Here is an 11090-nt window from a genome sequence, read left to right on the forward strand (position 1 = left end):
TAAAACAAACCCAAAAATCCATGGGTAAGCTCAGGTGCGTCGTGGGTCGGTGATGGCTGATGGTCTCTGCTGGAGGCTGAACAAAAGCGTCGAGGGCATTGCCACCTTGTGCGCCCTGTGCAGCGGCCGATGGGGTCTCTGGTGGCTGCAGGGGAGGGGGAAGCTGTGGGCTCGCAGCGATGCCAGCGGCTGTCCCTGGTCCCAGCGATCTTCACATGGCCACCAGCCTGTGGTCGGTACAGGGAGCGGTGGGTGCATTTCCAGGAGGAGCTGGTGGTAACTGGCACTTCCCTGGTGTCGTGGAGGACCACCAGGGAAGCCGCAGGCGTTGACTTCCCTGAGATGAAAGCCATGCTAATTCTCCAGACTGATTCCAATGCCACTGCTGCTCTGGTGTCTGCAGAGGTGTTCGCCTCCTCTCTTTCTCCGTTAGAAAATGTCTCGACAAGCCTTCGCTTTAGCTGCTGCCTCAACCCCTGTGGCAGCTGCAGGGTGCTGCCCTGGGGCAGCTTCGGTGCTGGCACCTTCCCCATTGCTGGGCTTGTGTCAACGTGTCTGGGGCTCGGTGGGGAGCAGCGTGGGAGGCAGAAGGTTTCTGGGTTAGAAAAAGGCAGGTAACTTTATTTACTTACTTATTTCTAGTTCTGGTGCAGGCTGCGCTTACAGAGTTTGTGTCCCAGATGCAGGATGATGCTGCAGGACGTCACCCAGCCGGTCCTGGGGCACCCTGGGGGATGCCGAAGTACCGGTTGATGCCAAATGTCATCTCCACCCGAGTTGGTGCCCCGCTGAAAGGCTGAGCAGGGTTTAGCCCCTGGGCAGTGGGTTTGTGGCATGGTGGCCGTCTCGCAGCAAGCCTCAGCGTGAGGATGGACCCGCGGCAGGGATGGCTGAGAAATGGCAGTGGTGCTGCTGCTTCTTTGGGTGTGCGATAGCTTCGTCTTCCCACGCCTTTACACAGCGCCCATGTGTGCACCCACACCATCCCTCCTTCCTCCCACCACCCCCTTGGCCCTTTTCTGTTCATCTGTAGCAAACTTAGAGAAAGTCTGGTTTTAAGCAGCTCTTACCTGCAGCGGAGCATCAGTGGGGGAAAGGTGAGCTTCCAAAAAAAATAATAAAAATGCAGGTTTGAAGTCCCAAGCCAGGCAGCCTTCCAGGGAGAGCCGTGCTGCTTCCCTGGGGCGTCACGTGGGGCTCTAATATCACAAACCCTTCGTTAAGTTTTTGTAAGATCTGATCTTTTTTTTTTTTTTTTTGTATGGGAAAGCTGAATTCTGCAGCTTATTCAAGGATCTTTTGTCTAAACAAATTATCTGCGGGAGCTTTTTCTCAAGGCTTTGCAAGAGCACGGAGCTCTGGTTTGGTTTGGTTTGTTATTTTAGATTATTTGTTTTGTTATTATGGTTAAATTATTAGATATTTAAATGACCCTTCAACTAGATGAATTGCACTAATAAAAAAATATGAGCTCTTATAACTTGTTTGGCTGTTTGTCGCCCACTATACCACCAATTCGCTTCGCTGGGTGCCTTTGCGTAGCTCAGGATCCTGCAGAAGGCATATTTTGGCTCGTGTTTTCTTCTTGGCTCGTTTCCGTAGTTGCGGGGTTTTTGGTGCATCTCACCATTTCTTGTTTGCGCAGGTCAATGCTCCATTACCCCATTGACCTGTTTGCCTGCACACACAGCCCGTGGGCGGATGGCGTGCCCGCTGCCTTAAGCCGTATTTATTTTGTCACCTCTACAGCGCGGCCGTCCTGCGGGCGGTGGAGGCGCGTCCAAATACCAGCTGGTGACCAGTGTCAATGGCGCTGAACTGCTGTGCTCCTGCCACAGCGCTGGTCATCTCGGGCGGCATCCCAAGCCTGGCGCTGACCTGCAGGTCGGTCACCTCTGCCGTGGTTTGATGGGTGGGAAGAACACGCCGGGCAGAGGAAAGGAGTGTGGCTGAGCCTGGCAGCAGCTCTGAAGAGTGGGGACGTGGTGGAAAAGCATTTGCACCTCTTGAGGGGTTGATGCTTGGAGGTGGTGGACCACCCTGGGCTCAGGGATTGATGGCAGTGAGGGATGATGGAGCATGGGGTGTGGGTGGCTGCTGCCACTGGGCTGGAAAAGAAGGTGTAAATGGGAGTGAAATCCGGAGTGGGGGCGAAAGGCAGGTGAATTGAGTCTTGTGTGGTTCCCCATCTCAAGTCCCGGGGTTCCCCAGCGCCCAGGGGGTTGAGGGGAGCTGGACGGAGCCCCGGCCAGGCACAGCTGCCCCTGCCAACCTCTCGAGTCTGCACTCGCAGTTTCTGGGCTCGATGGCTCAGGGCGAGGAGGGCACAGTCCCATCGCCACTGCCAGGCAGCTCAGCTTGGACCAACTTGCCTGCTCCTGCTGTCAGCATGTGCCCAGGCAGAGCCCGGTGCCCTGCGTGGAGAGACGCGGTGGTTGGAGCAACTGCGTGGTAGGAACCAGCCCAGCTCGGAGGGGTGATGGGTGCCCAGGGACGAGGGCGCAGGAGCACAGGGATTGGCACTGGCAGCACTGGGGTTGTTGCCAGCGCTTGGTTTGGTGCTGCTTTTAATTCTGTCGTGATGAGGTTTGCTTGATTTTATATTTTTTTTTCCCTTAAAGTAAATAATTGCAGGAGCTTTGCAAACATTAATAAGTAAATAAAGTAAAAATGACCGCTGGGTGGTCAACTCTGCAGGTCGTGTCTCCAGAGTCTCTGCTCTGTGACTCTTCCCGCCTGAAAGACTTTGCTTTGAACCTGTCGGCCAGCACTGGCCAAGGGCTTTGGAGGGGGGGGACAGTGCTGGCCAAGGGCTTTCCAGGTGGGGACAATGCTGGCCAAGGGCTTTCAGGGGGGACAGTGCTGGGTCCCCCATCTTGTGGGTGTTGAGCCTCAAACCAGCCCTTGCTCTCCCACTTGCTTCTGCTCTGCGCACTTAAAAAAGAGCTGAGCCTGCAGGCGAGAGGCCGGTCGGGACTTGCCATGGACGGAGCCCCACGTTGGGATAACGCGTGAGACAAAAGGAGACAATTATAAAAGCAGAGATGGCAAGGTTAAAAAAAAATAAAAATAATCTGTTGCTGCTTGCATCACCCCTTGCCGTGCCCGGCGGCTGTCCCCAGGTGAGCTGGCACCTCGTGGCAGTCCTGTGTGGAGCTTTGCCGAGGAGCGATCCCCATCCCGGCCTCGGTGGGGGCTGAGCAGTGCCCGTGGGCTTCCCGCAGCTCAGCAGCGGTGACGGTTTTGGCAAGAGATGGATCCAAATCCACCCGATCTCTGGGGAGGAGGGGGGTGTAGCTCGTCCCAGCTCATCTCTACATGCTGCAGGGATGGGGACCACGGCATTGCCCCATCCGTGGCTGGTGGCTCCCTCCAGACCCCACACTGACTTCTGTTGCTTTTTCCCAAGAAAATTTGGAGCCTTCCTTGGGGACTGCAGAGCAAATTTTGAAGATGCCTCAAGAGGAAGATAAATGAAGAAGACAATTATCACCCTAAATCACACTCCCTTTGCCTTTTTTTCTTTTCTTCAGGTCCATCTTCCAATTCCTAAATGCTTGGGGTTAATGATGCTGTTTGATGCCATCAAACTTTTCAATATTTAATTTCTTGGCAGAATTTCCCCCGTCGCCCTGCTTTGCAAAGCCTCTTCTTCTGATCCTCGAGGTTTTCTTCACGCTGCATTACACGCACCCATCACCCCGCTGTTATTTTTCTCCAAAGGTACATCTCGAGCCTTTTACGAAGCATATTCCAGTTCCCTGACGACGGCGCTCGGGCGGATGTAATACAGCGTGACAGACTCTGCAAATGCCATAAAGTGCGGAGATAGCAGGTGGAAATCTGTCCGGTGGGGACGTGGCTGGCTGCAGCAGTGGTGGGATTTCATGCCCAGGTGAGGGGAGAAGGAGGACCAGGCCTGGGACTGATAGAGCTGGAGAAAAAGTAAGCTCTGAGGAAATCTGTCTTTGGCTCTGACATGGAAGCACAAACCACCAGGTTAAGGGCAGGGTATTCACAGATCAGCTTAGTTTGGTCAATCACTTGGCTTGGGAGGAAAGGAGAGGTGGCACTTGTGGAGCAGAAGGAGCTGCGGGCAAGGGCTCAGTTTGACAATGAGGTTGGGAATTACTGGGTGTGTGGGGAAGGTTTTGGGGTGAAAGCAGCGTTTCCACCCAGTCTGTAGCCTGTCCCATCCAGCAGAACTGTGAATGTTCACTCTGGGGCTCCTCTTCACAGAGTCACCACATGGTTGAGGTTGGGAGAGACCTCTGCAGGTCATCTGGTCCAACCTCCCTGCTTAAGCAGGGCCACCCAGAGCCAGTTGCCCAGGAGCGTGTCCAGAAGGTTTCTGAATATCTCCAAGTATGGAGACCCCACAACCACCCTGGGCGACCTGTGCCAGTGCTGGGTCACCCTCACAGTGAAAAAGTGTTTCCTGATGCTCAGAGACTCCTCCCATGTTTCAGTTTGCACCTCTTGTCTTGTGAAGGTATGTGGTGGGTCTTCTGGAGGAAACGGTGCCAAGAGCTCAGAGAGATGAAGTGGTGATTTTGTTGTAAGTATGAAAACAAAACGGTACCCACGGGTACCGGGGTGTCTCAGAGAGGAAGGACAGTGGGGACTGAAAGAACAGGATGGCGAGAGCAGCCAGGACTGAGACTTGAGCCCAAGTGGGAGGTGAGACGAGGAAGGGGTGCACCCTTCCTCATGAGTGAGATAAAGAGGCTTGAACATGGGGTGCAAGGAGAGGGACAGCAGCTGGATGGTGATGCCGGGCGTTGGTGTTACAGCTCCGTGCTCAGAGACTGCGCTGTGAGCACTGCAGCCTCATCCCACACGTGTCCTGGCAGCCTCCGAGGCTCAAGTCCTGCGCAGCCCCTCGGTACATCTTTAGCAAGCCCCAGCCAAGTGCCAGGTAACCCCTTGCTGGCGCCCTGGAGCTCAGCCATCCCCCAGTACACCCAACGTTTTCCTGCTCCAACCGCAGCGGATTTTAAGTAGAGATGGGATCCATGCCACAGTCTCTTATGCTACTTTCCTCTCCCCTTTCCAGCTTTCCATTTCCTGGGCTAAAGCACCAAGTGCTGGGGAAAGAGCTCGGTATTGAATACAGTGTGAATGGATTTTACTCACAAATTGAATTAAAACTAAGAAAGCCGGGAGAGGAAAAAGGTGATCCCAGAGTCGAAACAGCCTGAGCAACTGTTTTGAGTGGAGTAAGCCGTCAGATGTTAAACGGTTTATTTCATTACGGGGAACTCACCGAAAGCCAGTATGCTTCCTCCTGGGAAGGGAGGAAGCAGCACGGGATGCCCACGGAGCAGCGAGGAGGTCCTGCTGTGCCCGGGAGCAGTAGGTTATTTCTAATGGAAAGCGCAATCAGATTTTACCGGGAAGGACGGATACTTCATGAAAGCCGAGGGGACAGAAAGTCTGTAGTGGGCAGAAGGCGGCTGAAGCTCCTTCAGCTTGAAAGCCTTGGGAATGCGTTGAGTAGCAAAGCCCTCCGACAGTCCAGCAGGGCAGGAGAGCACCAAGTATTTCACCTGCTCCGCAGAGGAGGAAAGTCAGAGCATTGGGGATGACTTTTTACTAGGTCATGTAGTGACAGGACGAGGGGGAATGGCTATAAACTGGAAGAGGGCAGTTTTAGATTAAACATTAGGAAGAAGTTTTTCACTTTAAGGGTGGTAAGGCACTGGAACAGGTTGCCCAGAGAGGTTGTTGAGGCCCCATCCCTGGAGGTGTTCAAGGCCAGGCTGGATGTGGCCTTGGGCAACCTGGTCTAGTGGGAGGTGTCCCTGCCCATGGCAGGGGGGTTGGAACTCGATGATCTTCAAGGTCCTTTCCAACCTAAACCATTCTATGATTCTATGACAACTGATGTATGAAATGCAGATTTTTGGCATTAGTCTCCTGCCTCTGTCCCCACCAGGTGTGTTGGAGGGACCTAAAGAGCCTAAATAATGCTTGAGGGTCAGCCAGGGATTCTGGCCGTTAGACTTGGGTGAAGCGATGCAGCCGGGGCAGCTCCACTGGTACCCGCAGCACGTTCCTGGCCGCAGCATCTCACTCACCCGGAGCAGCCCAGTGCGGGGCGCGCAGGTGGGGGCATCCCTGGGCAACTCCCGTGCCCTGGGAAAGCTCTGCGACGCGCAGCGCTGGCTCATTTCTCTGCTCTGTGGGCACCATGGAAGGACGCCCAAGGGGAAAGAAATCCAGTGTAAACAGTGGCGCCCGTACTCGGGAAGGGGAAATAGCACAGCTACAAACCAGCCGAGCCACGGCCCAGAATTAGAGCCTGAGTTTATTTTCCCATTAGTTGTCTCATTGCATCTTGTTAACATCCTGCAGTAGCGGCGGGGAAGTGCACGCCCGAGGCTGACCTAAGGATTTAGTCATGCTGTGAAAAAAAGGGGGATTCCTTGCCCTTTTTAAGTGAACAGCGTAAAACTAAGTGGGAAAGTGCCCTGGAAGGAAGGGCTTTGGGATCTCCGCTGTGCAGGGGGAGCAATAGAGAGTAAGTTCCAAGCGAGCAGCAGTGAAGAGAAAAAGCATGAAGTCATACAAAGTCACATTCGGCAGCCCAGCCTGGCGGGATGCTTTATCCGAGCAGCAAGGGGGGTACGTTTGGCTTCTGAGCGAGGGGGGGGGAAGGAGAATGAGTCATCCATCACCAGCAACACTGCTGGGGAAGGATCACAATAGCAGGAATTGTGGTTTTCCAGCTCCTTAGCTGGGGCAGGGATGGGATGCAGATATCGCCGGGGTGAGACACCCTCCCTAGACAGGGATTTAAACTGTTAAGTGACTCAGTTGCTACTGACTTCTCCCCCCAAAACCCCAAAGGCTCAGAAGAACATGAATGGCTTTTATTTATTCATCTCTTAATGGAAAATGTATTTCTCAGGAGTAAAATCCCATACTTGATTGTGTCCATTTGATATATACAGTACCTAAAGGGGGCCTACAAGAGAGCTGGAGCGGGGCTTTTTACGAGGGCATGTAGTGGTAGGATGAGGGTAATGGCTTCAAACTGAAAAAGGGTAGATTTAGATTAGATATTAGGAAGAAATTCTTTACTGCGAGGGTGGTGAGACACTGGAAGAGGTTACCCAGGGAAGTTGTGGCTGCCCCATCCCTGGAAGTGTTCAAGGCCAGACTGGATGGGGCTTTGAGCAACCTGGGCTGGTGGGAGGTGTCCCTGCCCATGGCAGGGAGGTTGGTACTAGATGATCTTTAACGTCCCTTCCAACCTAAGCCATTCCTTGATTCTAATTGTAAAGTACGACGTTAATTCACATTACGTATACGGAGGACACTCAGGGAATATAATTATTAGTTGCATAGTTGCAAGCACTGGGGGATACTACGCTTGCAGGCATCCCATCCCCAGCACCTGCCTTCCTTTGCTTTGGTTGCTGTTAAACAGGGACACGTCCTTGTCCCTGGGTTTGCCATCCATCCCGCGGCATGCAGCTCTGCTCAGCCCCCAGCAGGAAGGCGGCATTGGAGAGGGACACAGAAACCCCGTCACCCGTGAGGGAGCACGGGCTGACTCAGCTGGAGACAACGTGTTTTTAAGAGCACTTTCTGTTTTGCCCACCGAGCAGCATCTGGGGAGGCAACAGGAGGTGTCAGGTGAGCGCAGACGGGGACCCTGCGGTGAGGAGCAGCCACAGCAGTGGGCACAGCACAGCTCAAGGGAACTGGTGGAAGGTGATGCCGCTGCCAGAAACAACACTGGTGAGGAGTTTATTTATACATATAACGGGTTAGCAATCACGTCTCGGTTCGGATGTCAGTGTCGTGTGACATCTGGCTGTCACGGGGAGGGTTTTATACAGCAAAATTCATGGTGGCACTCACTCAGACCTTATGTCATAGGAGGCAGCAAGCGAAGCTGGGCGTGCAGAGCAGGGGTAGGTCAGCTTTTGCTTCTTGCTCGTCTGCTCCTGCAGACCCCATGCTCCCACTGTGCTGGTGGCCCCACAGCCAGGTTCCTCAGCCCTGGCCGGGGAATGTCTGGAGGTAAGCAGGGCTGAGCCTGGGTGTCTGACAGGGTGTCCATGTGCAGGAGGGTGGTGGTAGAGGCGTGACTTTGTGTTTGGTTCCAAGGTTGGTCACTTGAATGCAGTCATCTCATCTGTCCCCTTCTCCACACAAGCTCTTGTGCTTACTTCTGTCCAAGGATGTCCTGGCTGGTCTGCCCCTCCTCAGCCCCCTCATCGGTCCCGTTTTCAGTGATGGTCATTAACTGCAAGCCAAGATAGTTGGGTTTTTATGTGGTTCTTCCTTATTCTTAACACTTTGCCAGGATAGGGGCAAGACGGTGGAGGGAGAGGCTCTTTCTGCAGGGCTGTGGAGGGGAAGGGTGGAAGATGCAGCTCCAGGGAGGAGCAGGGGAGGCTGCAGGATGGCAGATGTGCATCAGGGCTGTGTGAGTGATTAATTCCCCAGGATGTGCAGAGTCAGGAGTCACCGCGGCGTGGGGAGAGAAAAAATATAGATAAGGCATGAGCCCAGAAACAAAATGGACAATTATTTTAAGATCTGCCTAAAGATGTGATCCAAGAGGTCGTACCAGTCACCCACAGCTGGGAGTGTGAACTGTGTCCGACGGTCCAGAAGTCAGTCTCTGGCCATGCGGGACGTCTTCCCAGCATCCGAGCGCTGCATGAATACACCTCGGAGATAATAAAATGTGAAAGATGATTCAGGATGAAACACGTGTTTGCACATAGGCTTGGTACCTGCCCAAGCAGGTCGTGAGATGACCAAAACAGGGGAACATCCGTCAGCATTGCTAATGCTTTAATATACTGTGCGTCAGAAAACACGCGTGGGTTTAGCTAACAGTAATATTGAGGTGAAAAGAATGGTGAAAACAATGAGGACATCCACTTAAGCAGAACAATAAATAAATAATGTGTTGTTTTCATTTTTGCTGGTATTTGAATCCATCTCCTGGTGCCACTAAAATAAGATCAGGGCATGAATAGCAGCGGTAGAGAAAACAGACAGTGCACTCGAGCAAGCCAATGGTGCACTAGTGTGCCATACTTACTACTGTCACTTAATTTATTATTTCTATTAAGTGGGTCTCTGGAGGCTCCTCACCTATAATCAGTATTTGTGGATTGAATTATTTTAATTCAGTAAACATTATGTTTCACATACTCGGAAAAAATCTGGTCGAGCGGTGATTTCTCCCTGCAGTACTGCCAGGTCTCAGGAAGTGTTTGATGCAGTCGGTATTTTTTCGGGTAGAAACACGTTTTTGAGAGTGGAGAGAAAAAAAAATAATTATTGGCAGTGTGCGTTTATTTTATAAGCACCCCGAGTCCAAAATAAAGTAGGGAACAGTCTGTGTGATTCTTCTCTTAACCCCTTTCCTTTTGCCATAACCTGGCTGTGTTTCCGTATGCCGTGTTGGCTGGTTACCCACTCATCGGATGCTTATCCATGTACTGAAAGCTCAGTCTCTTTCAAGTGAATATGAAAGATGCAGGCGAGGAAGAAGTCGAATTTTGACTCACACCAGTTGGGGATGGCACGCAAGGACCGTGTTTTTCGTCCTCCCTTTGGGCAAAGCCCGCCGTGTCACAGCCTGTCCCTGCGAGCAGACACGTACGCAGTTTGCCGGGGAGGGCCGGGCAGCGGCGGGGGGGGGGGATGCACTCCCCTTCCCTGTCGAGCACCGCGCTCGCCTCTGTCGGCGCGTGGGAAGTGTGTCCCTGCCGCCCCGCCATGTCGGTGCGTGGGGAGTGTGTCCCTCCGGCCCCCCGATGTCGGCGCATGGGGAGCGTGTCCCTCCAGCTCCGCCACGCTGCCGGGCACGAGACCAAGCGCAGGAGCAGCCAAAGGCTGAGGAGTCCGCACGGCTGCACCCGCTGGCTCGTTAGGAAAGAGGCAATCCATCAAAACATCGCGCAGGCCAAAGTCTGGGTAAAAGCCTCTGGATTTATCATTGCTATTGCATTCAGGAATTATTCTAGCTAGAAATACCCCTTGTTGGTCTGTCTGCTTTTTTTCCCCGCTTCTCTTTTTCTGCCTTCCCCCCCCTTCTATTCTTCACGTATCTACAACTCTGTGACTGTAAATCCCCTCTATAACTCTGCGATTCCCACCGAGGTGGGTGCGTTCACCCCCAGGGTGAATCCCTCTCTGGTCCTGCTCCTGCCCCAGGCCAGGGGCTGCAGCCGCCGTTTCCATCAGCCGGTGTCAGACACCACCTGGCAGAGCTGCTCCATCTGCTCCGTGGTGTGGAGCTTCTCCTCTGGCTGCTGCTGTCGGCCCAGCAACCGCATTTTGGGGCAATCCGGGGCTGCGGCAGCTCCGACTGCTCCATCCTTCAAGTGCCCAACAGAGGAGGGAGAGCGGATGGAGAGACACCTCCTACACGTGCGTCGCAGTCTTTCATTTCTTCTCATGCCTCTGAGCCTCCTGTACAGGAGCTCTGGTTGTAATTATCTATATTTATTTAATCCCGCCCCGTTTGCCGGGCTGCGTGCGCTCGCTGCGGTAGCCTTTTGCTGCATTCAGCCAGACCAGATGCCGCCGCCAAATTGCACTAACTCTGAAGCTGCACCCAGACAACTGCTTTGGTCTATTTTTAACTGCTGGTAAGCATTAGGAAAACTGTCTGAGCCCGTAATATTCTTCCTCTCCTCTCTTTTGAATTGTTCATTGTATAATTATCTGCAAAAAGGGGGACGGGGGAGAGCTGCCTGTGTGCCCTTTTGTTGTTCCAATCTAGAATATTAAATATTTCCCCTCCTACTCACACGCGATGTTTGATTCTTGTCTTGTCTCCCCGGGCCGAAAGCACGAGACAACCCGAGCGGAGCCCTCGCAGCCCTCGGCCAAAGCACCTCACATCTGCTCCTTCCTACGTGGGGGCAGAGGCGGTGTCTGTCTCGGACAAAGAAAGCTTTTCTCCGAAGCGTTTGCCAACAGTCCGAGTTAAATAGACCTTCACGAAACCAAAGGGAGCCTTGTTTGGGGGGCACGGGGGCATCAGCGGGGCAGGGGCAGGCTGGCGGGGCAACGGGGACCGCACGGCCACGGCACGGCAGGGCAGGGAC

The sequence above is a fragment of the Charadrius vociferus genome, unplaced genomic scaffold, assembly GCF_000708025.1.
Source record: "Charadrius vociferus isolate BGI_N301 unplaced genomic scaffold, ASM70802v2 scaffold269, whole genome shotgun sequence".
In the NCBI taxonomy this organism is placed as follows: domain Eukaryota; kingdom Metazoa; phylum Chordata; class Aves; order Charadriiformes; family Charadriidae; genus Charadrius; species Charadrius vociferus.